Raw genomic sequence first — 27,133 nt, 5'->3', positions numbered from 1 at the left:
GTGATCGCACTGTGGGCCTGATTCAGATCCGCTCGTGAGTACATAGTGTGCGTGCTCTGTGCTATGTGTGAGACAGGTAATTACAGTAGGGGAAGGAAGGCAGCCTGTGTACATGCCCTGTGCTATGTGTGAGACAGGTAATTACAGTAGGGTAAGGAAGGCACCCTGTGTGCATGCTCTGTGCTATGTGTGAGATAGGTAATTACAGTAGGGTAAGGAAGGCACCCTGTGTGCATGCTATGTGCTATATGTGAGATAGGTAATTACAGTAGGGTATGGAAGGCAGCCTGTGTGAGTGCTCTGTGCTATGTGTGAAACAGGTAATTACAGTAGGGTAAGGAAGGCAGCCTGTGTGCATGCTCTCTGCTATGTGTGAGACAGGTAATTACAGTAGGGTAAGGAAGGCAGCCTGTGTACATGCCCTATGCTATGTGTGAGACAGGTAATTACAGTAGGGTAAGGAAGGCAGCCTGTGTGCATGCTCTGTGCTATGTGTGAGACAGGTAATTACAGTAGGGTAAGGAAGGCAGCCTGTGTGCATGCTCTGTGCTATGTGTGAGACAGGTAATTACAGGAGGGTAAGGAAGGCAGCCTGTGTGCATGCTCTGTGCTATGTGTGACAGGTAATTACTGAATGTACCAATAGAAATGACCCAATTTAGGCTAAACAGTTTAGATTTGAGTGCTCTGGGCCTGATTCAGACCCGGTCACAAGCGCTGTGCGCTCGCAACCTGGTTGATGGTGGGCCAGTGCGCATGCGCACGACGGAGCCGGCTCTGTCATGCGCATATGTGAGATGCGGATAGCGATGGGCACTCCGTCGCTCTTGGTCTCGCAACAAAGGTGGCGAGCTGTTGATGTTGAGTGACAGCTCGCCCCCTTTGGTGGGCGGGCCAGGGGAGTGGCTGCCCAAACTGAGGCGTTCCCATGTGAATACCTCAGTTTGGGGCTGTTAGAGCCGAAATCTCTCTGGGGCTTGCGGCCATGAGACCCTACCACAAGAGTCTCGTCGCAAGCCCGATGGTCGCAATGGTCTTGACCATTGCGACCATCTTCCTGGACGCTCGCTATAGCTGTGGGTGGAGGCCATTCTAAAAAACCAGAAGGCCGGCCCTGATTCAGAGCGAGCGCTCTGTCAGAGCATCCGGCTCTGAATCAGGGCCTCTGTCTTGTCACTCTCTTGGGACAGATTTGTGCTGCTGGTTTGTTCTGTTCAGTGTTCAGTGCTTTGAATCACAGCTGTGAACTGATGCCATGTGTAGCTGTTTCTGTGCTGCAATGTATGGGTGTTAGGAGGGAATAGAAGGGGTTATGGGTCAGTCTTGCCCCTCAAATGTGTTATGCATGCCTTGGGGTTTGGTCAGAACCCCCTCATGAAAAGTCCCTACCCAGGGCCAGATTAAGGTAAGTGGGGGCCCCAGGGCAACTATATTGTGGGAGCTTCTTTCAAACCACATGGAGCCTTCCCCACCCAGTCCCAGAGCCTACCAACAGGGAAGTGGAAAGATCCCCTTTAGTTTTTGTACCCTGACGACATCATCTACTGTCCAATGTCATTCCCTACCATCCACATGGGCATTGAGGCGGAATATAATCTTGTGCCTAAGAGAGGGGGGATATAATCACCAAGCCCGAAGCGAAGTGGCGAAGGAAGGAAGCACGCGAGGGGACAAGTTTCATTTTTTGGTGGACTGTATGGGCAGTGAACCACACTTCCGCCCTCATTCCACGTCACTTCCAGGAACAGAAACTGAAGGGGAAATATTCCTACCCCCTGCCAACAGTCACACGGATTATAATTTAGAGCCGCAGCAGCCGAGCACCCATCCGGGAACACGTACCGCTGGACACCTGTTTTCTCTGCAGGGTCACACTGACACTGTGTGGGGCCCCTCTGTGTGTGTGGCCCCAGGGCGACTGCCCCTGTGCCACCCCTTAATCCAGCCCTGTCCCTGCCCCCAGCCACGGCACGGCCATGCCAGTGTCTCTATTTCAGGCTCTCCTAACTTGTGAAGTAAGTTGAAATTAATCTAAATAATTATATCCTGCAGCACAAAATCTTGTTTTTCATGTGTGTGCATTACCAAAACTAGTTCACACCTTTCCAAGTGGTCCCTGTAGGTATATGAGAAATCTTCTACTCATGTATGAAACATGGTCATGGGCTGACAATCTTTCAGTGTAAAGATAGACATCTGATGCCCTAAACCGGTACTTTCACTGCCTGATAAATTTGTAAATGACCCTCTATGGATGCTGTATGTTGCTGCCCTATCCCGTAAAGGCCATATACAGGTCCAATAACTTAGCCATGGCTCTACATGTTATACTAAAGAACAGGCGTGTAAAAGACATCTGTGGAAAGAGATACATGTTTCTATGATACTGGGGGAGATCAGGGGTATCAAGCCTTGGAGAGTGATAAAATAGAGACGTTGCACAACTCAACTAATCGGCTTCTACCTGTGGGCCCGATTCAGAGATGTACGCTAATGCCATCGCAACTGCTATCCCGTATGTAACTGTTTTGATGCAAACGTCACAGACGTTGAGGAGTGTATTGAGACACCCACCTGCGGCTTTGCAAATCCAAGACGCAGCATCAGTCTCAGATCATTCGATTATGGTAGTTCTCAGTAACGCCACGGCTACTCAGGATGGACACGGGAACTTAGATGCCGGAGCCACTTTTGCTGCATACGGGATCGCAGGCACTTGCTGTGATACACCCCGAAAATGCTCGCAACACGCCTGTGTTCGTTGCCGCCACTCCCCGTTACCTCCCACTAATGCTTCCTGCCTGTCAATCACACTGTGAGTAGAAAGGTGCTGCTAGTGACTACAGTAATATACCTTGACGATGGTGCAGAGCACGTGAGATGTATTGTGCAGATTGTCAATTATCGCTCAACAGCGCAAACATTGCTATAGCGTTCATCTCTGAATCAGGTTGGGTACGCGATCCCAGCACTGATAATACTGGTGGTCAGAATCCCGGCAGGGGGAGCCTGATGGATGAAAGCTTGATGCATGTAGGTAAGGGCCTTATTCAATTAGGGAGTGAAAAGTCTGTGCCGGACTTTTCGCTCCACATCGCAGCTTTTCTGGAGATAAAGTATCGGCCGTGTGCCCACTTTATCCCTGTATTCAATTTGGAGCCGGCGAAAACAGGAGCCTGCGGAAAGGTAAGTATCTGGAAAAATAGGGGCATTTTTTGGGAATTCATCCTGGGACCCCCCTAATGATGTCCTGATATGGGGCATCACTGTGGGTACCCCTGTTTTTCCCTGTTGAAGGTAATTAGGGTTTTTAAATAGCCGCGGCAGGTTTTTTTTGTGCGGCTATGAAGAAGTGATGAAGAATAGCACTTAGATGATTTTTTTTTTTTAATTAGTTATTCCTACCACATTTTGGGTACATGAAAATGGGGTAAGCATATTTTTAAGTCCCTAAAGTTAATTTTAAAAATTCTGCAAAAATGCACCTGCCACTACTCTGCGCAATGACGAAAACACCTGTCGCATACTTGGGGACCCCAGTAGAATTCATTTCGTTAGTTTGGCATTTTGCTCCCCTATTTTTTTTTTTCTCCCCCAAATTTAAAGTTTATTTTTTGGGGTGTCCTGTTTATTTTACCAACTATTTTTGACACCGTTTTTTTTTAAATGATACTCCCAAGGGTGCAGGCTAATTTTTTTTAAACTCTTCACTTTTTTTCGCCATGTTAAACATGGTGAAAAGTTATCAAAAGTTATTCAAAGTAGCAACCAGGATATGAACACATAAAAATCTCAGAATGTTTATCTGTCATATATAAATATGTATGCATTGCATATGTTACAGTACAGTATGTCCTTTTATGGATTAATTCTATGATGAGTTTGTCTTTCTCTTTATTTAGGGGTCAGCTGTGAAAATGGCGGCTATTACGATGGAATGAAGTGCGTGTGCAAAAAACATTTCTACGGAGTCAAGTGTGAATTTATTATATATGAATTTACATTTAGTAGGTTTGACATTTTTATCTACCCGGTTCAGGGGGTCGGGGCGATAATCAGTATTGGAATCTATACATTGTCAACTTTACCATCTCAGTGGTTGCATAGTAATGGACATGGGGGGGAGTTGTATTATCCTGTACCTTATCTCTGCATGAAGAGACGTCCTATTACACATTGCTGCTGGCTGCAGGATGTCTTAGCCCTGAAATGTATTGAAAAGAGAGAGCCAAAAGCAATATGTTATGGTGCGGTCTCCTTCCCATCTGTATCGCAGCAACCTAGTGGTGATAGGTGCGGAGAGGCTACTAGAGCGACCACATGAGCGAGATGTGAGATGGTCAGTAGCAGCACTGGTCAGTGAGCATAGCTCCATCCTCAGGTGGCTCTATATGTTACTAGACAAGCTCAGCTGTTAGTTGCTTAGTATGGTCCTATCACACTGGCTGTGGCGGTGCCATTACTTTGAGAAGCCAAAGACGCCCCTAGGGAAATCTCTCATTTCTCCTTGTTCTACCATTTAATACATTTTGGGAAAGCAGCCTTAGGGCCTGATTCAGACCCACTCGCGAGCGGCTGTACGCTCGCAAGTGGGTCGATGGTCTGCACTGAGCATGCGCACGACGGAGGGAGCTCCGTCGTGCGCATGCGCCAGACACGACGAGCGAAGGACTTTCCTTCGCTCGTTGTGTCCGATCAAAGGGGGCGTGCTGTCGATGTTGATTGACAGCACGCCCCCTTTGGTGGGCGTGCCGGGGGCGTGCCTCCCTGACGGGGGCGTTCCCACGGGAACGCCTCCCGTCAGAAGCCGGCCCACTGACATCACTAGTGATGTCAGTGGGAGTGATTTTGGCTCTGATAGAGCCAAAATCACTCCGGAGCTTGCGGTTGAAAACCTCAACCGCAGGCTCCGGCTCGCAATTTCGATGGTCGCGATGGTCACGACCATCGCGGCCATCAAAATGCACGCTCGTATAGCCTGTGGGTGGTGACCCACAGCTATACGAGCGTCCAGGAGGACGCTCCATGAAAAAGGAGCCCGGCCCTCATGCAGAGCGTGCGCTCTGCTCAGAGCGTACGGCTCTGAATGAGGGCCTTAGTCTCTTTTCATGGCAAAAATGGTGAAAAAATGGTTATTTATGTATTATCCTTTATTTTTATGGTTCCACAGCGCCTTACAAATGAGCAAAAGAAGAAAACAGTAACTTAGAGTACAAAACAACAGGGCCGTAACTACGGTGGTGTGACCAGTGCCATGGCACAGGGTACGGCAGGGCAGGGGGTGCTGTTTGGGCCTGTCAATTTTCCTATTTATTATCATTCTCACTAGTAGCTTCCTCTTCATTTATCCCCAGCTTCTCCTGGCCTCTCCTATCTCTTCCCTCGCCCTTCCCCATGAGGCCATGGCCCTTTTTCAGGTGCACTATATGATGTCCCTATTTAAAAAATGGGAGGGGGGGGTGCCAATGCTGTCTCTGGCACAGGGCACCAAAAAGTCCAGTTTCGGCTCTGCAAAACAATGCAGGACAAGGACGTGGTTTAAAAAACTTTGTTGCATCCATGATGTAACACTCATACTGTATATAAGCAGCAGGGAGACAGCAACCAAGGATTAGGTGCCATTGTAGGGAGTATAAAATAGTGTAAGTAAGGGAAAGGAGAAACATGAAGGAAGAGTGCCCTGCTCGTGAGAGCTTATATTACATCCCTGCTTGATACATTAGTCCCATGATCCCTGAGTCCAGTGCCCATTAGACCAAAAAAATAAGTAAACCATAAAACACATATGATATCAAATAAACTTTAATTGAATAAAAGATACAAGGAACCACCATTCACATACTTATTAAATAAAATAATAAATCTAATATTCTTTTGTTTGAAACCACTTGTGTTTGACTGATTGATAAGGTCGTCCTGGCTAACACTGTCCATTGTCATTTAGTGACCCATGCTCTTCTTGAGCAGGTGATTGGTGTTTATGGGGAAATTTTAGGGATTCTTTTTCTTTCTAATCTGGACTATGAAGGACAAAGACACTTTGCATGTCTGCCTATATATAATCTGCCCATCTAGTGTATACTGCAAGGCAGGGGAGTTACTAGGTGAAGGCCTCATAGCAAAAAGTTGTAAGAGACCCTATGTACCACCCAATGGTGAAAAATGTATATACACATGTAACTTAGACAAAGAAGATGGGCCCCCCTAAGCTTTGTGCCCCATAGTAGCTGCACCCCTTACACCTATGGTTGTTACCTCCATGCTGCAAGGCTCTTCTCGAGAGATACATTGTTTAAAGGTTATTGAGTATTTATTGTTACTTTACCAGAGGAAGCAGTACAGGATATCTGGTTCTCTAATATGCTATCAGATATAAAATATAAAGCAAATGAAAGAAATACAATTTTTACTTGCAGTTATAGATTACTTATGTATCATTATTGTTACTGTACAGCCATGGCCAAATGTTTTGAGAATGACACAAGTTTTGGTTTGCACAAAGTTTGCTGCTTCAGTGTTGTTAGACCTTTTTGTCAGATGTTACTATGGTATACTGAGGTAACATTACATAAGTGTCAGATGTTACTATGGTATACTGAGGTAACATTACATAAGTGTCAGATGTTACTATAGTATACTGAGGTAACATTACATAAGTGTCAGATGTTACTATGGTATACTGAGGTAACATTACATAAGTGTCAGATGTTACTATGGTATACTGAAGTAACATTACAGCATTTCATATGTTTCAAAGGCTTTTATTGACAATTACATTAAGTTTATGCAAAGAGTCAATATTTGCAGTGCTGACCCTTCTTTCTCAAGACCTCTGCAATTGGCCCTGGCATGCTGTCATCAAATTCTGGGCTACACACTGACTGATGGCCGCCCAGTCCTGCCTAATCAGTGCATGGAGTGTGTCAGAATGTGTGGGATTTTGTTTGTTCACCCGCCTCTTGAGGATTGACCACAAGTTCTCAATGGGATTAAGGTCTGGGGAGTTTCCTGGCCTTGGACTAAAAATTTTGATGTTGTGTTCCCCGAGCCACTTAGTTATCACTTTTGCCTTATGGCAAGGTGCTCCATCATGCTGGAATAGGCATTGTTCCTCACCAAACTGTTCTTGGATGGTTGGGTGAAGTTGCTCTTGGAGGATGTTTTGGTAGAATTGTTTATTCATGGCGGTGTTCTTAGGAAAATTGTGAGTGAGCCCACTCCCTTGGCTGAGAAGCAACCCCACACATGAATGGTCTCAGGATGCTTTTCTGTTGGCATGACACAGGACTGATTGTAGCGGTTACCTTTCCTTCTCTGGACAAGCGTTTTTCCTTTTCCCCAAACAATCTGAAAGGGGATTCATCAGAGAAAATAACTTTAACCCAGTTCTCAGCAGTCCAATCCTTGTACCTTTTGCAGAATATCAGTCTGTCACTGATGTTTTTCCAGGAGAGAAGTGAATTATTTGCTGCCCTTCTTGACACCAGGCCATCCTACAAAAGTCTTTGCCTCACTGTGCATGAAGATGAACTCACACCTGCCTGCTGCCATTCCTGAGCAAAGTCTGCACTGGTGGTGCCCCAATTCCGCAGCTGAATCAACTTTAGGAGATGGTCCTGGCGATTGCTGGACGTTCTTGGGTGCCCTGAAGCCTTCTTCACAACTATTGAACATCTCTCCTTGAAGTTCTTGATGATCCGATAAATGGTTGTCTTACAATCTTACTAGCTGCAATATCCTTGCCTGTGAAGCCCTTTTTGTCAAACCAATGATGGCTGCATGTGTGTCCTTGCAGGAAACCATGGTTAACAGAGGAAGAGCAATGATTTCAAGCTTCATCCTCCCTTTAAAGATTATAGTTTGTTATTCTAACAAAATCATCATGACAGAGTGATCTCCAGCATTGTCCTCGTGATCACTCTCACATGTGTTAATGAGAGAATCACTAACATGATGTCAGCTGGTCCTTTTGTGGCAGGAATGAAATGCTGTGGAAATGTTGTTTTTGGGATTAAGTCCATTGTCATGGCAAAGAGGGACTGTGCAATGAATTGCAATTCATCTCATCACTCTTCATGACATTCTGGAGTATATGCAAATTGCCATCATAAAAACACTGAAGCAGCGAACTTTGTGAAAACCAATACTTGTGTAATTCTCAAAGCTTTTGGCCATGGCTGTACATTACATACCAATGGTTCTTTTAGCAGACCGTTTAATGTGCTGTACACATTACCGGCGTGCCTTAATGTGTCTGTCGCATTACAGCTATGGTTATCGTCAGGGTGGAAGTCACCGTCACCATCATTGGAATATTCACTGAAAATCTTGGTAATGAAAACTCAAAGGATTATGACATTTTTGTTTGGAGATTCAAGGTGCAGGTATGTCTGTCATACTGTACATTAAAACCCCCCATGGCATTACAAAGTTCTAAAATACCATTGAATTGCTGTGATACAAAATAAATAAATATTTGCAATAACAGTAATTTGTTTTTTTTTTAAATGTTCTCCCCACTTGCCAACTTTGTACAGATATCATGCATGGGATTATAGAGGGGCAGGGACAGATAGGGGGGCATGGGCCCGTAGATTGCATCTTTGCGGCTACGCCCCCCATGTTGTGCAATTTTGGTATCAAGATTGTATTGACCATCGGCTATGAAACATTGTCCCTTTTAAAAGGATACTTGGGTAGATTCTTTAACAGGTGCAGGCGCACACATTGTGTTCCACCCAAATGCTGGCGACACTACTAGGCAAACCTAGGCGTTTGTTTAGGGGGGCTTCTAGAAAACTGATTGAGTGTCTCCGGCACCCGTGTTGCCCCCATGTGGAGCACTGGCAGCTATCATGAAGGGGAAGCAGTCAGCATCATCATCCATGCACATAGACACATGGGTTGGATATGGGATTAAAATTGTGATGCCGGTACCTCGACAGGGTTAGGATACCGACACCTGTGGCTAGGTATCCTAACATCCCCCCCCTTTCCCTACCCCTAGCCCTCTTTCCACAGTGTCTAAACCTAACCTCCCCCTAGTGCCTAAACCTAAGCTCCCCCTCTATGCACCCTGAATCTAAACCTCACCCTAGTGCCTAACCCTAACCCTCCTCCTAGTGCCTAACCCTATCCTCGCTACTTACCTTCCGGTGCCAGAATTCTAATCGCTGCCATCCCATGTGCCGATATTATGACCGCATCACATATACAGTATACAGCAGTCCTGTATCTGCACTACTGGTTTGAGGGGCCCACAGAACATGATTTGGGATTGGACCATTCGGCTCTTTTTGTTACACAGTTCTGTATATAAGTCAGAATTACAGCTAGATGGGTTAAGGTCTGTACATGCCAAGTTACAGCTCTCTCTTTTTTTTTGGTTGCAGATATTAAAATTTTATGAAGAAACATTAGAGATTAAACCCAAGGAAATCAAAATAAAATCTCTTAGGTAAGAATCGAACATATGTGCTGGTATGCAATGGCGGCTCCTACCTGTCATTCCTAGTGGGGAAGATGCAGCCTCTAGAAGCCAAATAGGACTGCCATTATAGCATGGGTGTGGCTACCCATGGGGAGCGCTCTCTCTGCTATTTGCAGTCTGGACTGGCAGACCCAGTTGGAGAAAACATCTCCCCCTTGGGACTGCCTGTCTGGCTATGATTATCAGGGAGAGCTTCCCATGGGAAGACACTGCCAGGCAGCCTGTCACTGGGGTGTCAGAATTTACACGGGTAGCTGCAGCCCTCCAGCCCCTAGATAAAATCTGCTGCTGTTGGTATGTACAGCTTTAGGTGCAGAGTCAATGTCATAAGGGGAGATGTATCAAGACATGCCCAAAGCAACCTATCAGCTTCTCTGTCAATTTAAATGCTGTTTAGTTGCTTTGGGAAAGTTCTCCCCTTCATCTCTCTCCAAGGCTTAGTACTGTAGATCTTCCCCGTACTGAGATATGCACAAAGGACAAACATACATTTGTAGCTCATGCAAACCATACATTTATGCCCGAATGATACCTATAAACTTACCTGGCAGCAAGGCTTGGTGAAACATCTCTGTAACTTTCATATGATTTAACTAAGGTTCATTCAGTTTGGTAAAGGAAGTTTCGAAAATGGGACATTAGTAGTTAAGTAGTGTATAGACAACACATTGCTCCAGTACAACTGTGCAGAAGTCGGTAGCCATACAGTGACATATAGCGATGGTAGATTCAGTGGCTGTGTCATCATAGCCTGCCAGCAGCAAATGCCATGGTTTTAGGCTGCAAGAGGCAGAGGCCATGGCTACATCATCTTAGGCTACCAGAGGTAGAGGCCATGGTTACATCATTTTAGGCTGCAAGAGGTAGAGGCCTTGGCTACATCATCTTTGGGCTACCAGAGGTAAAGGCCATGGTTACATCGTTTTAGGATGCCAGAGGTGGAGGCCATGGCTACATCATTTTAGGCTGCCAGAGGTAGAGGCTATGGCTACATCATCTTAGGCTACCAGATGCAGAGGCAATGGCTACATCATCTTAGACTATCAGAGGCTATGGCTACATCATCTTAGACTATCAGAGGCAGAGGCCATGGCTACATCATCTTAGACTACCAGAACTAGAGGCTATTGCTACATCATGTTAGGCTACTAGAGGCAGAGGCCATGGCTACATCATCTAAGGCTATCAGAGGTAAAGACCATGGCTACATCGTCTTAGGCTACCAGAGGTAGAGGCTATGGCTACATCATCTTAGGCTACCAGAGGCAGAGGCCATGGCTACATCATCTGACTATCAGAGGTAAAGGCCATGGCTACAATGTCTTAAGCTGCCTGCAGCAAAGGCCATAGCTACATCATCTTAGGCTATAAGAGGTAGAGGCCATGGCTACATCATCTTAGGCTATCAGAGGCAGAGGCCATGGCTACATCATCTTAGGCTATCAGAGGCAGAGGCCATGGCTACATCATCTTAGGCTGCCAGCAGCGAAGGCCATGGCTACTTCATCTTATGCTGCCAGCAGTAAAAGCCATGGGTACATCATCTTAGGATACAAGAGGTAGAGGCAATCGCTACATCATTTTAGGCTGCCAGAGGCGGTGGCCATGGCTACATCATCTGACTATCAGAGGTAAAGGCCATGGCTACAATGTCTTAAGCTGCCTGCAGCAAAGGCCATAGCTACATCATCTTAGGCTATAAGAGGTAGAGGCCATGGCTACATCATCTTAGGCTATCAGAGGCAGAGGCCATGGCTACATCATCTTAGGCTATCAGAGGCAGAGGCCATGGCTACATCATCTTAGGCTGCCAGCAGCGAAGGCCATGGCTACTTCATCTTAAGCTGCCAGCAGTAAAAGCCATGGGTACATCATCTTAGGATACAAGAGGTAGAGGCAATCGCTACATCATTTTAGGCTGCCAGAGGCGGTGGCCATGGCTACATCATCTTAGACTGCCAGCAGTGAAGGCTATGGCTACATCATCTTAGGCTGTCAGAGGTAGAGGCCATGGCCACATCATCTTAGGCTGCCAGAGGCAGAGGCCATAGCTATATCATCTTAGGCTGTCAGAGGCAGAGGCCATGGCTACATCATCTTAGGCTGCCAGCAGCGAAGGCCATGGCTACATCATCTTAAGCTGCCAGGAGTGAAAGCCATGGGTACATCATCTTAGAATACAAGAGGTAGAGGTCATGGCTACATCATTTTAGGCTGCCAGAGGCAGAGGCCATGGCTATATCATCTTAGACTGCCAGCAATGAAGGCTATGGCTACATCATCTTTGACTGTCAGAGGCAGAGGCCATGGTTATATCATCTTATACTGGCAGCAGTGAAGGCCATGGCAACATCATCTTAGGCTGTCAGAGGTAGAGGCCATGGCTACATCATCTTTGACTGCAAGCAGTGAAGGCTATGGCTACATCATCTTAGACTACCAGAGGCAGAGGCCATGGCTACATCATCTTAGGCTACTAGAGGCAGAGGCCATGGCTACATCATATTAGGCTATCAGAGTTAGAGGCCATGGCTACATCATCTTAGGCTGTCAGAGGCAGAGGTCATGGCTACATCATCTTAAACTGCCAGCAGCGAAGGCTATGACTACGGCTACATCATCTTAAGCTACCAAAGGCAGAGGCCATGGCTACATCATCTTAGGCTACCAGCAGCGAAGACTATGGCTACATCATCTTAGACTACCAAAGCTAGAGGCCATTGCTACATCACGTTAGGCTACCAGAGGCAGAGGCCATGGCTACATCATCTAAGGCTATCAGAGGTAAAGGCCATGGCTACATCGTCTTAGGCTACCAGAGGTAGAGGCTATGGCTACATCATCTTAGGCTACCAGAGGCAGAGGCCATGGCTACATTATCTAAGACTATCAGAGGTAAAGGCCATGGCTACATTGTCTTAAGCTGCCTGCAGCAAAGGCCATAGCTACATCATCTTAGGCTACCAGAGGTAGAGGCCATGGCTACATCATCTTAGGCTATCAGAAGTAGAGGCCATGGCTACATCATCTTAGGCTATCACAGGCAGAGGCCATGGCGACATCATCTTAGGCTGCCAGCAGCGAAGGCCATGGCTACATCATCTTAAGCTGCCAGCAGTGAAAGCCATGGGTACATCATCTTAGGATACAAGAGGTAGAGGCAATGGCTACATAATTTTAGGCTGCCAGAGGCAGAGGCCATGGCTACATCATCTTAGACTGCCAGCAACAAAGGCTATGGCTACATCATCTTAGGCTGTCAGAGGTAGAGGCCATGGCTACATCATCTTAGGCTGCCAGAGGCAGAGGCCATGGCTACATCATCTTAAGCTGCCAGCAGCGAAAGCCATGGGTACATCATCTTAGAATACAAGAGGTAGAGGTCATGGCTACATCATTTTAGGCTGCCAGAGGCAGAGGCCATGGCTACATCATCTTAGTCTGCCAGCAGTTAAGGCTATGGCTACATCATCTTAGACTGTCAGAGGCAGAGGCCATGGCTACATCATCTTAGACTGCCAGCAGTGAAGGCCATGGCTACATCATCTTAGGCTGTCAGAGGTAGATGCCATGGCTACATCATCTTTGACTTCCAGCAGTGAAGGCTATGGCTACATCATCTTAGGCTAACAGAGGCAGGGGCAATGGCTACATCATCTTAGGCTACTAGAGGCAGAGGCCATGGCTACATCATATTAGCCTATCAGAGTTATAGGCCATGGCTACATCATCTTAGGCTGTCAGAGGCAGAGGCCATGGCTACATCATCGTAAACTGCCAGCAGCGAAGGCTATGACTATGGCTACATCATCTTAGGCTAAAGTAGGCAGAGGCCATGGCTACATCATCTTAGGCTACCAGCAGCGAACACTATGGCTACTTCATCATAAACTAACAGAGCTAGAGGCCATTGCTACATCATGTTAGGCTACCAGGGGCAGAGGCCATGGCTACATCATCTAATGCTATCAGAGGTAAATGCCATGGCTACATCAACTTAGTCTACCAGAGGTAGAGGCTATGGCTACATCATCTTAGGCTAGCAGAGGCAGAGGCCATGGCTATATTATCTAAGACTATCAGAGGTAAAGGCCATGGCTACATTGTCTTAAGCTGCCTGCAGCAAAGGCCATAGCTATATCATCTTAGGCTACCAGAGGTAGAGGCCATGGCTACATCATCTTAAGCTATCAGAAGCAGAGGCCATGGCTACATCATCTTAGGATATCAGAGACAGAGGCCATGGCTACATCATCTTAGGCTGCCAGCAGCGAAGGCCATGGCTACATTGTCTTAAGCTGCCTGCAGCAAAGGCCATAGCTACATCATCTTAGGCTACCAGAGGTAAAGGCCATGGCTACATCATCTTAGGCTATCAGAAGTAGAGGCCATGGCTACATCATCTTAGGCTGCCAGCAGCGAACGCCATGGCTACATCATCTTAAGCTGCCAGCAGTGAAAGCCATGGGTACATCATCTTAGGATACAAGAGGTAGAGGCAATGGCTACATCATTTTTGGCTGCCAGAGGCAGAGGCTATGGCTACATCATCTTAGACTGCCAGCAACAAAGGCTATGGCTACATCATCTTAGGCTGTCAGAGGTAGTGGTCATGGCTACATCATCTTAGGCTGCCAGAGGCAGAGGCCATGGCTATATCATCTTAGGCTGTCAGAGGCAGAGGCCATGGCTACATCATCTTAGGCTGCCAGCAGTGATGGCCATGGCTACATCATCTTAAGCTGCCAGCAGCGAAAGCCATGGCTACATCATCTTAGAATACAAGAGGTAGAGGTCATGGCAACATCATTTTAGGCTGCCAGAGGCAGAGGCCATGGCTACATCATCTTAGTCTGCCAGCAGTGAAGGCTATGGCTACATCATCTTAGACTGTCAGAGGCAGAGGCCATTGCTACATCATCTTAGACTGCCAGCAGTGAAGGCCATGACTACATCATCTTAGGCTGTCAGAGGTAGAGGCCATGGCTACATCATCTTTGACTGCCAGCAGTGAAGGCTATGGCTACATCATCTTAGGCTGCCAGAGGCAGAGGCCATGGCTATATCATCTTAGGCTGTGAGAGGTAGAGGCCATGGCTACATCATCTTATGCTGCCAGCAGTGAAGACCATGGCTACATCATCTTAAGCTGCCAGCAGCGAAAGCCATGGGTACATCATCTTAGAATACAAGAGGTAGAGGTCATGGCTACTTCATTTTAGGCTGCCAGAGGCAGAGGCCATGGCTACATCATCTTAGTCTTCCAGCAGTGAAGGCTATGGCTACATCATCTTAGACTGTCAGAGGCAGAGGCCATGGATACATCATCTTAGACTTCCAGCAGTGAAGGCCATGACTACATCATCTTAGGCTGTCAGAGGCAGAGGCCATGGCTACATCATCTTTGACTGCCAGCAGTGAAGGCTATGGCAACATCATCTTAGGCTACCAGAGGCAGAGGCCTTGGCTACATCATCTTAGGCTACTAGAGGCAGAGGCCATGGCTACATCATCTTAAACAGCCAGCAGCGAAGGCTATGACTATGGCTACATCATCTTAGGCTAAAGTAGGCAGAGGCCATGGCTACATCATCTTAGGCTACCAGCAGCGAACACTATGGCTACATCATCTTAAACTACCAGAGCTAGAGGCCATAGCTACATCATCTTAGGCTACCAGAGGTAGAGGCCATGGCTACATCATCTTAAGCTATCAGAAGCAGAGGCCATGGCTACATCATCTTAGGCTATCAGAGACAGAGGCCATGGCTACATCATCTTAGGCTGCCAGCAGCGAAGGCCATGGCTACATTGTCTTAAGCTGCCTGCAGCAAAGGCCATAGCTACATCATCTTAGGCTACCAGAGGTAGAGGCCATGGCTACATCATCTTAGGCTATCAGAAGTAGAGGCCATGGCTACATCATCTTAGGCTATCAGAGGCAGAGGCCATGGCTACATCATCTTAGGCTGCCAGCAGCGAAGGCCATGGCTACATTGTCTTAAGCTGCCAGCAGTGAAAGCCATGGGTACATCATCTTAGGAAACAAGAGGTAGAGGCAATGGCTACATCATTTTAGGCTGCCAGAGGCAGAGGCCATGGCTACATCATCTTAGACTGCCAGCAACAAAGGTTATGGCTACATCATCTTAGGCTGCCAGAGGCAGAGGCCATGGCTATATCATCTTAGGCTGTCAGAGGCAGAGGCCATGGAAACATCATCTTAGGCTGCCAGCAGTGATGGCCATGGCTACATCATCTTAAGCTGCCAGCAGCGAAAGCCATGGGTACATCATCTTAGAATACAAGAGGTAGAGGTCATGGCTACATCATTTTAGGCTGCCAGAGGCAGAGGCCATGGCTACATCATCTTAGTCTGCCAGCAGTGTAGGCTATGGCTACATCATCTTAGACTGTCAGAGGCAGAGGCCATGGCTACATCATCTTAGACTGCCAGCAGTGAAGGCCATGACTACATCATCTTAGGCTGTCAGAGGTAGAGGCCATGGCTACATCATCTTTGACTGCCAGCAGTGAAGGCTATGGCTACATCATCTTAGGCTGCCAGAGGCAGAGGCCATGGCTATATCATCTTAGGCTGTCAGAGGTAGAGGCCATGGCTACATCATCTTAGGCTGCCAGCAGTGAAGACCATGGCTACATCATCTTAAGCTGCCAGGCAGCGAAATCCATGGGTACATCATCTTAGAATACAAGAGGTAGAGGTCATGGCTACTTCATTTTAGGCTGCCAGAGGCAGAGGCCATGGCTACATCATCTTAGTCTTCCAGCAGTGAAGGCTATGGCTACATCATCTTAGACTGTCAGAGGCAGAGGCCATGGCTACATCATCTTAGACTTCCAGCAGTGAAGGCCATGACTACATCATCTTAGGCTGTCAGAGGTAGAGGAAATGGCTACATCATCTTTGACTGCCAGCAGTGAAGGCTATGGCTACATCATCTTAGGCTACCAGAGGCAGAGGCCTTGGCTACATCATCTTAGGCTACTAGAGGCAGAGGCCATGGCTACATCATCTTAAACTGCCAGCAGCGAAGGCTATGACTACGGCTACATCATCTTAGGCTAAAATAGGCAGAGGCCATGGCTACATCATCTTAGGCTACCAGCAGCGAACACTATGGCTACATCATCTTAAACTACCAGAGCTAGAGGCCATTGCTACATCATGTTAGGCTACCAGGGGCAGAGGCCATGGCTACATCATCTAATGCTTTCAGAGGTAAAGGCCATGGCTACATCATCTTAGGCTACCAGAGGCAGAGGCCATAGCTACATTATCTAAGACTATCAGAGGTAAGGGCCATGGCTACATTGTCTTAAGCTGCCTGCAGCAAAGGCCATAGCTACATCATCTTAGGCTACCAGAGGTAGAGGCCATGGCTACATTATCTTAAGCTATCAGAAGCAGAGGCCATGGCTACAACATCTTAGGCTATCAGAGACAGAGGCCATGGCTACATCATCTTAGGCTGCCAGCAGCGAAGGCCATGGCTACATTGTCTTAAGCTGCCTGCAGCATAGGCCATAGCTACATCATCTTAGGCTACCAGAGGTAGAGGCCATGGCTACATCATCTTAGGCTATCAGAAGTAGAGGCCATGGCTACATCATCTTAGGCTATCAGAGGCAGAGGCCATGGCTACATCATCTTAGGCTGCCAGCAGCGAAGGCCATGGCTACATCATCTTAAGCTGCCAGCAGTGAAAGCCATGGGTACATCATCTTAGGATACAAGAGGTAGAAGCAATGGCGACATCATTTTAGGCTGCCAGAGGCAGAGGCCATGGCTACATCATCTTAGACTGCCAGCAACAAAGGCTATGGCTACATCATCTTAGGCTGTCAGAGGTAGAGGCCATGGCTACATCTTCTTAGGCAGCCAGAGGCAGAGGCCTTGGCTATATCATCTTAGGCTGTCAGAGGCAGAGGCCATGGCTACATTATCTTAAACTGCCAGCAGTAAAGGCTGTGGCTACATCATCTTAGGCTGTCAGAGGTAGAGGCCATGGCTGCATCATCTTAGACTGCCAGCAGCGAAGGCTATGGCTACATCATCTTAGGCTACCAGAGACAGAGGCCATGGCTACATCATTTTAGGCTGCCAGAGGCAGAGGCCATGTATGCGTCTTTTTTTGGTAAGTGAATTCCAGTCAACAATGCCTGCACATGAATGGATGCAGAAGCTCCTGTCCTGAACACACACAGGGGGACATGCTGCTCTTTGTTGTCCTCAGTAAATTATCCAGTTTTTCATTTATCTCTACTAACTTGTACCTTCCATCCCTAGGAGTGGCAGTATTGTTGTACAGCATGAAGTACTATTGGAGGCTGATTTTCAATATGCTGCAGAACAATAGCAAGATACAATGATTTCCATTAGAGTGGCCTTACAGAATGCAACTTGCACGTCAGATGACAGCGGTAAGTACAGTATGTCAGCTTCCTAAATATATTATTTATGAGCACAAAAGTTCCTATAGAATAAGAATTTGGTCAGGGCATATTCAATTGGGTGCAAGAAAAGCAAAAAGCCGCACCTGCAAGGTTTTTACGGCAGGTGCAAGTTTTTTGCTATTAAATTAGGTGCGTTTTATTTCTATTTTGCGTGCTGGTAGGTTTTACACTTGAACCTCCAGAGCAAGTGTGATTTTTTCTAAACTCAAGAATTTTAGGAAAAATCAGTGGGACTTGCCCTGGGACCCCGGCGGCACCCCTCCTAATGACTAATTAAGCTTTTCAAGTTTCCAATTAGCTTAGTCAGTGATTACTCACCTTCCAAAATGCTGTCTTCTGCATCCAGTGTCGGGACCTGGACTCCAGCAGCAGCGGTGAGTAAGTCAGTGTTTGTGAGTGTTTATGAGTGAGTATGAGTGAGTGTGTGATCCCCGGTGTATGTGTGTGTGTCCCCAGTGTCAGTATGGCCCCCGGGAATGGGCGCTGGGAGAACTACATCTCCCAGCAGCCACTACCCCTCCCACCAGCCCCTGGTGCCCATAGCCGTAACTAGACTTTTTGGTGCCCTGTGCCAGAAAAAGCATTGGCACCCCCTCATTTTTCAAAGGGATATAATGCACCCAAAAAAGGGCCATGGCTTCATGGGGAATGGCCAGGGAAGAGATAGGAGAGGCCAGGAGATGCTGGGGATGAAATAAGAGGAAGCTACAAGCAAGAATGATAATAACCAGAAATTTGACAAGTCCAAACAGCGCCCCCTGACCTGTGGTGCCCTGTGCAATGGCACCGGCCGCCCTACCCTAGCTACGGCCCTGCTGGTGCCTCCCAGCAGCCCCCTCTCCAGTGAGAAGATAGAGGGCAGGCCACCGGGAGCCGTGTAGACATCCGGAGACCCCCAGGCTGGTAAGTGCAGATTTTTTTATTTTTATTTTTACACAGCACAGGGTTTTCAGAGCTGAAAACCCCGCACACACTTTTTAAAAATTGTTTACAGTGAGTAACAGGAGTGCGCATAACCATGGTAATACAAAATTGAGTGCGAGGGGTGCAAGGTTTTTTCCTTGCTAAACTTCGCGCCCAATATAATATGCCGCATGGGAGAATGTTAATCCACTAAAATGTTGGAATGATTATCTCACAACCAGTCATACCAATTTAACATAGCGATTGGCTCTTTAATGCTGTAAGAGGTCCAACCAGTGGAACAGAATTATAAGATCAAAAATGCTATTCACGATGATGAGTGGTAACAGCCAGATTGCAATGTATCAAACATAAGGGAACAGTAGTGTGTATATATATATATATATATATATAAATATATTCCCATAATATATATATTATGGGATTTGTTTATATTACAGCATATGTGGATTATAAGGGGAATATAATATACACTACTAGGACACACAGCGAGTTCTTTGTTTGCTGCCCTGTGTATCATATTCTACACTGTGATGGTCCTACACACATCCTTATAATGTTCAATACTGCAATACATTGTTCTCTGACACCCTATAGTGTCTTCCCGTCTCCTAGCATGACTAGTAACAGTGGGCCTGATTTGGAGGTGACCGAGGGTGCAGTAGCCTTTTAGCAGACTTTTGTCACAGTCAATTTATGCTAATGCCCCATCTGTTAGATTTGCTACAGACACGTCCACCAGCTGCCGCTCAAATCCGCTGTGGTGTATTGAAAGTCGCACCATCGAAAGACCATCGGCCACATCATTGGACAGTAGAGCAGCTATGAATGTTTCAATGCAGTCCCTGAAACCGTCATAACCCCAACACTCCTGCTGACTCACCCATCGATGAAAGCCACCCCCTAGTCACCAACCAGGAACACCTGTAGAAATTGCATAGACCTCCATACAATTCTGATATGCATCTGCTGACGGTAACCACTGGGACACACACGCGCAGATTTAAAAAATTCTAAATCCGTCCACCTCTGAATCCCTATATGAGCAAAAGCAGGGGGGGGGGGCAACACTACACACCCAGCACCCGTATATATTTATACTTACCTCTCCACAGTCTCCAAAGTTCTGCTCTGCAGGCCAATATCGCAGGGAAAATGGCGGAAGCCATTTTCCAAGTAAAGTCCTCATGCACAATAGTGCATGAGCAAGTCACCAGGCACATGTACCCGGGAAGTCACAGAGTAACATGTCCCCGGGAATAAGGACCGGGCGCCATTTTCCTAGAGACCCACGCATGTGCCGTAGATTCTGGCAGCAAGCACTGCACTGTCATAGAGGAGGGGGCCCACAATAAGGACCTCATTCAGAGCCGCTCGCAAAATGCGAGCACTCGCTCTGAATGAGGGCAGCCGCTTCTTCTTTAAAAGCCGGCCTCTTAGCCGCTCATTAAGCTGTGGTTGACCACCCACAACTTTAACGAGTGACCATGTGATGGTCGCGATGGTCGAGTCCATCACGACCATCGGGGCTTGCGACGAGACCCTTGGGGTCGGGTCTCTTTTCCCGCAAGCCCCAGGTAGCTTCCTGCTCTAACAGAGCAGGAAGCTACCTACTGACATCACTGTTGATGTCAGCAGGGCCACCTACAAACAGCAGGCGTTCCTTCAGGAATGTCTCCGTTTGTCCGGCCACCCCCCCCTCCCCGCCTACAAAACGGGGCGAGCTGTCGATCAACATCGACAGCCGTCCTTTTGTAGCTCTGGGGCTTGCGCACTGCGGCCGCTGCGCGTGTGCAGGGCCTCACCATCTACCGCTTGTGAGCGCGTAGGCGCTTGCGAGCAGGTCTGAATGAGGTCCTAAGTCTGCACATGGGCCCTCTCCTCTCTTAACACGCCCCTGCATTTAAGGGTGGATTGACAAACATGTGCAGTGGTTTGATTTAACTGGATAAAATCTGAAATCCGTCTTTTTTTTTTAAAATAATCTAAAAATGAATTTTAAAGCTGCATACACACACAACAATTTTTTGAATGATTATCGTTAAACGATATTGTTTAACGATAATCATTTGAAAAAATCGTTCACTTTCTGAGTCAAACGATGAACGATTATCGTTCATGCGTGTTCACGTTTGTAGTTTGTAGTTCAGTCAGACTTGTCAACTCAACGAATTTTCATTAAGGGAATATGCAAAAATCGTTTGTAGTTCAAAAAAATAGTTTATTACACTTTAAAAAATCTGACAGAAAATTGTTCATAAAATCATTGGTAACAAAATTGTTTGTATGCGCGTACACACGGTCAGATTTGTCAGACTTGTCAGATTTGTCAGATGAACGACTGAACGATTAAACGATTTGAACGATTTGACCAAAGTTTTGAACGATTTGAACGATTGAACGATTTTTGACTGCATTAAAATGAATGGAATCGTCCAAGTCTGACTGCAAACCCATCAGATGTCAGATATCGTTATCTGACAAACGGGAACGCGCATCGTTGATCGTCCATCGTTCAGGCATGTCAGATATGAACGATTTTCCTTCAGATATGAACGACTGAACGATTTTTAAATCGTTATCGTCCATATCTGAAGAAAAAATCTGATCGTGTGTAGACAGTTTTATTAAATGTAAAGTTGTACAATTTTCTGTTAGTTTGCAGTTTTGCTGCAATATAACACTGCAAGATTCCTCCACAAGTAAAGTTTCTCTGAAACCGGACAAAGGCCCTCATTCAGAGCCGCTCGTTAGCGGCAGTACGCTCGTTCCGAGCGATGTTCGCACATCTGCGCATGCGTACGGTTTTTAATACGCATGCGCGAACCAGTCAGTGCGGCCAAAAATCGTTTGTTCGCTATATAGCGAGTGCCTGCTATTTTGAGTGACAGAATGAGGTGTATGTGGGTGGTAACAGGGGAAGGTGCTTGAAAACGGGGAGTGGAGATCAGAACGCAGGCGTGCTTAAAGGTCAAAGCGGGCGTTTTATGGGTGTGCATAATTAATACAGCAGCGTCATTGACCACGTCACTTGGTTGTTTTATAGCCAGAACCAATCGCAAAATAGTGGTAGAAAAAACCAACCCCAAGAATAGCGAGCAGTTCATACGCTGTTCGATGTACTCGATTAATCTAATAAATAGCGGACATGACGTACGATGCGAGCGGCCAGGGGGCGTTTTTAACAAAAAAACGAGCGTATGTTTTGCTCGCTCGTTCAGACTTAGAGGTGTGAACAGACCGCAATGTGCGAACGGATCATTTGAATAGCCACCCCTTGTTTTTGAACGAACGACCGCAAATAGCGAACGGCTCTGAATGAGGGCCAAAATCTTTTGAATCCTAAAATTTGGTGAATTGTTTTGCTGATCTCTAATGCACGACCCAGATAGACAAAGTACGTGCAACTGCATACTTGTAGATGCCTAAATTATATCCTATGAATTCATGGAGGGGCTGAATGTATAACCTTTTATTACTGTACATCACTGCTCTGTTTTCTGTTTGCAGATCGATTGTGTTTTAGTGAGGACTCATCAAATTCATCCAGCGTTTCTCCAATAGCCATTAATTTACAAGGTAATAAATAATTATATCTCCATGACTGAGAGGTGTGTTTTGTAACATAATAGAATAAATGACCTTATCTGAGCAAAAATATTCTTACAGTATATTATTAATAAAACATACAACTAAAATGCTAAACACTGAGCATAGAACAAATAGATTCTAAATGCTGATGAGATTTACCTGGGTACATCATGTCTGTCCACGTGTGGATGTAACCAGCGGGACGCCTACTGTGCAAATAGAAATCTCTTATAGAACAAAGGATAATTACAGTAGCAGTGTAGGTGTCCTTACTGGTGTAACTTAAGAATATACACAAGTTTGTACAATAGAGTAAAAAAAAAAAAAAATTGGTACTTTGGCGCTGACCCTGGAATTATTGTGGATTTACAAATATGAATTAAAAATTATAGATAAAATAATTTTGCCTGTCTTGGAGATAGACAATAAAAAAATATCACAATATTTAATAAATATATATAGCAGGCTTAAAAAAAAATGTCAGTAAAAAACACAAAGTTGTTATAATTAAATACAAAAATAAAATAAATTTGTTTGCTCACTCTGGTATTGCTGTGACACGTTTTGCCATTAAGCTACTCTTCCTCAGGTAGTATCAATGCAATGTCAGTGTAACATTACCTGTGGAAGTGTACAGTCATCTGCAAAACGCAACGCAGCAATACCAGAGTAACATAACATTTGTTTTTTGTTTTTTGCTTTAATGCTTTATTTTTGTTTTTAAAAAATTATCTTTGTGTTTTTGACTGACAATTATTTAAAAAAAATACATCTATATTTATTAGATACTGTAATATTTTTTATTGTTTTGTTATTGTGACTTAACACTCTCTGAGACAAAGAATGCTAGCGTATGTATGGGATTTGTACCATCTCATTAATTAATGAAATGTTTTGGTTTTGGATCTGGATTTAAAAAAAAAATAGATAAAAAGTTTTAACAACAGCTAAAATCATGTAATTTATGCGATCCAAAACCCCAAATTTGGATTTAAAATCTGAATTCCGAACCGCTAAAAGATCAGAACCGCGACACAGATTTACCCGGATTCACGAAGTCGATTCGGATTTCTGGAAAACCGAACTGCACATTTCTAATTACAATACATACACTTATGCACCTAGACACAGGTACAGTAACCGTAGTGAGAAAGGGTGACCAGCAGGCTAAACCTGACAGCACTGATCCCGCCGCTTGGGTCTGTTGGAATGTCTCTCTGGATTTTTTCTTCAATCATGTTTTCTTTCCCTAGATGTGTGCTATGATTCCATAGACTTGCCTCGAAATATTACTCAATATTATTACCCTGCAAATGGAACAGACGAACTCATATGCGCATCAAACTGCAGTTTGATAAACACAAATAACATGGACTGCATTAATGGACAATGCTCTGTCACAATTATGGGACCCAATTGCTAGTAAGTGTCTTCCTTCTCGCCTCTTCACAACGTCAATGTCATCCTATCTCAGGAACCACTGTCACATCAGCATCTTCTGTGCTCATCACTTCTTCCACCCTCGCATGCGTTCATGTACCTAGGTTTATCGGAGTTTGGTACGTGATCCTGGCACTGATAATGCCAGGTGGTCAGAGGACCTCATTCAGAGTCGGTCGTTGCGGCCGCATGGTCGTAAGGTAAAAGGGGCCGGACATGCAAATGATGCACTCGCAAGTTGCGTCGTTAAGATGGGATCGTTAGCTGGACGAGCAAGGGGAGGATGCGGCCTTAAGACTAAAAAAACACCCCCTTCTCATTCGCATTACACGTCATCTCCGGGCATATAAGGATTAATCGAGACTATCGGAAACCATCGGAGCAGCTCGTAGAGCTTAAGGTTGACCATACCCTCTCTTAAGCACTACGATCAGGTCAGTGTACAAACCACCCATGTGACGTGTGCCATGACACTACTTTGTTAATTATGCACTCCCATAAAACGCTGTTTGCATAGTCAGGCACGCCTGCGTTCGGATCTCCACTCCCCCGTTCACAAGCACCTTCCCCTGTTACCACCCACAAACGCCTCATTCTGTCACTCAAACTAACGACCTGGCCAAGTTCAAGGAGAGAGATATTTCCGATCATAACAGCTAGTTTGCATATGCGCATTGCGAATTTTACGCATTCGCAGTTTAGCGAACATCGGTGGCGTACGACCGTGCGGCCGCAACGACCGACTCTGAATGAGGTCCAGAATCCCGGCAACGTAATTCCGACGGTGAAAATCCTGATGCATGCAGGTAAGTATTCTAACCCTTACTCCTAACCTACTCCTAACCAGAACCCACCTTTCTTATCCTAACCATTCCGTCCCACTGCCTAACCCTTAAGGTCAGTACACACTGGATAATCCGCTGACATCTTGTTCACCGGCACCATTGACTTTGTCGGCATTGGCAGCTGGGTCGCTTCGTTGTTCGTGTATGCACTGATGATGCAATCACCCTGTCAGACAGCGGGGGCACATATAGCAGGTACACACTAGATGGTGTGCACGATATTTCGGCCCAATTTGCGGGATCTGACGATATATCCTCTAGTGTGTACCCGGCATAACTCTTCCCTTCCGCAGCCTAAAACTAACTGTCCCCTCCCACAGCCTAACCCTTCCCTAGTGCCTAACCCTTAACCTTAAACCTAACCGTAACCCTAATACCTGCTGTCAGAATCGCAGCTGTTAGGGTTCTGGAGCCGGCATTGTCTGTGTTGGAATGGTGACTACTTCCCGGTTCCTACTTCTTAACTTCTTTCTTATACCAACTCTAAAGTTTCCCAAATCAGCTTTCTATAGCCTTATACAGTACATGGCCTTAATTCAGTCTGACAAATTATATTGAGTGCATGCAACAAGGCTAAAACACTGCAAGAGGTGCGAGGTTCAAACATGGAGATCATTAAGAGGCCAGAACTAGTTGTACTCATGGGTCTTCCGGTCCAATCTTAAACATCTGCTCTCCTTGACCTTTAACATATTTTTGTCTCATCCTCACACATGTCCCCATCCAGCCTTCTGCATCTTATCTTCACATTTTTCATATTGTCCTCATCTCATCATTCCGCTCAGCACTTCCCCAGCCTCCATTATCACCTTTTCATCCCCAGATCATGGTTTCCTATTCAACATCATTGTTTCACAACCCTTCATCTTTTTGATACTTCATCTTATATATCTTCTTATCATCTAGACGTTTATCTTTATTATTACGATCTTTTATTTTTTAGACGCCACGAGGTGTATGCAGCACTGTATAAGAGATATACATAAAATCAAAGCATGTGTACTGTACAGTGGGTACAAAGCATAGATAAAAACATTGCAGATAAGGAGTGACAAGTACAAGGGAAGAGGGGTTGGGCAGGGAACAACAGCTCGCAATGATCCTGTACCCATCATAGGGGTGACCAAACAGTGTGAGAGTTGCTGAGGTGGAGAAGGAGCCGAGAGATAAAGATCTCTGGTGGTAAAGCTTGAGCAAGGGAAGAACAAGAGGGAAAGGGGCTTAAACTCTACAAGATGGGGCGGGGTAAAGAGTTGGAGGGACAATAGGGAAAGAGACAAGTTTTATGAGTAGGAGGGAGTGAGAGAGGAGCTAAGAGGGCTGGTAGGATTTGGTGAAAAGGTGTTTGTAGAGAATGTTGATGAGACTGGACATTGTGAGAAAGTGCATTCCAGAGTGGGGAGGTCACTGTGGGTGAAATCTTGGAGGCGGGAATGGAAAGTAGAGGTGAGGCAGTAGTCAGAGAGGTCGGGAGAGAGTGCGCACTGAGATGAGGTTGGAGATGTACAGACGGAGCCACCTCATCTGTCCCATGATGGTGCAACTAGCGTGCCCATGTCTATGGCGTGCACACCATAGACATCAATGGGGTAAATGCCAGCCCGGCGAGAGCTAATCTATGCTGCGATGCATGTGCCCGTGCACACGCTTCGCGGCACCGATGTAGGTGGCTACATCTGTAGGTCTTCTTCATCCTTAACATGGACTCCAATAATCATACTGGACCTTGGAGAACTTGAAAATGGGTGGTAGTGGTTCCATGAAATGAAGTGGGGATAGACCTTATGCTTAAATCATACTCTCGCCTTCACCTCACACATTCCGTCTTCTTGTCTCCACAGTTGCACGGTTACAGACCAGTACTGGTACACAGGAAGTCTGTGCCAGATGGCTATAAGCAAACCCGGAGTCTATGCTGGAGTGACCGTTGGGCTGCTCGTTCTTCTCATCATTATTGTGGCTTTGGTTTGCTTCTCGCGCAGACGCCGCACGCACTCAGACAAACTCTAGTAAGTGTCCCAGTTTCACAATAACAGACTCTCTCAGCAGTTGAAGGCTAAGGAGGGGGGAGATGTATCAAACTTTCTGTAGGGGATGAGTGGAGAAGTTACACATAGCAACCAATCAGCTGCTAGCTGTCACTTACCATGTACAGCCTATAAAATGAAAACTAGAAGTTGATTGGTTGATATGAGCCACGTGTCCTCTTTATAAGGTATGATATGTCTCCCCCCTAGGTGAGCTAAGGTTTCTTAGATACGTATATTATGTAACACTAAATGATTGGAGCAGTCTGCAGCCAAATATGTAGCTTATTTATTTAATTCATGACGATATAATTTGACCCGATCAATGTGTTTGTCAG

At 46.0% G+C, this 27,133-nt stretch overlaps 1 pseudogene; it reads left to right on the top strand.

Moving 5' to 3' along the window:
* LOC148507486 (mucin-3A-like) overlaps positions 1-26,778 on the top strand; it is a 27,688-nt pseudogene extending 910 nt beyond the window's left edge.
* The last annotated feature ends 355 nt before the right edge of the window (positions 26,779-27,133 follow it).

Source organism: Taudactylus pleione, unplaced genomic scaffold (assembly GCF_031769625.1).
Source record: "Taudactylus pleione unplaced genomic scaffold, aTauple2 ptg000393l, whole genome shotgun sequence".
NCBI lineage: Eukaryota > Metazoa > Chordata > Amphibia > Anura > Myobatrachidae > Taudactylus > Taudactylus pleione.
Note: the sequence above shows the minus strand (reverse complement) of the source record. Positions and strands in the feature narration are given on the sequence as shown.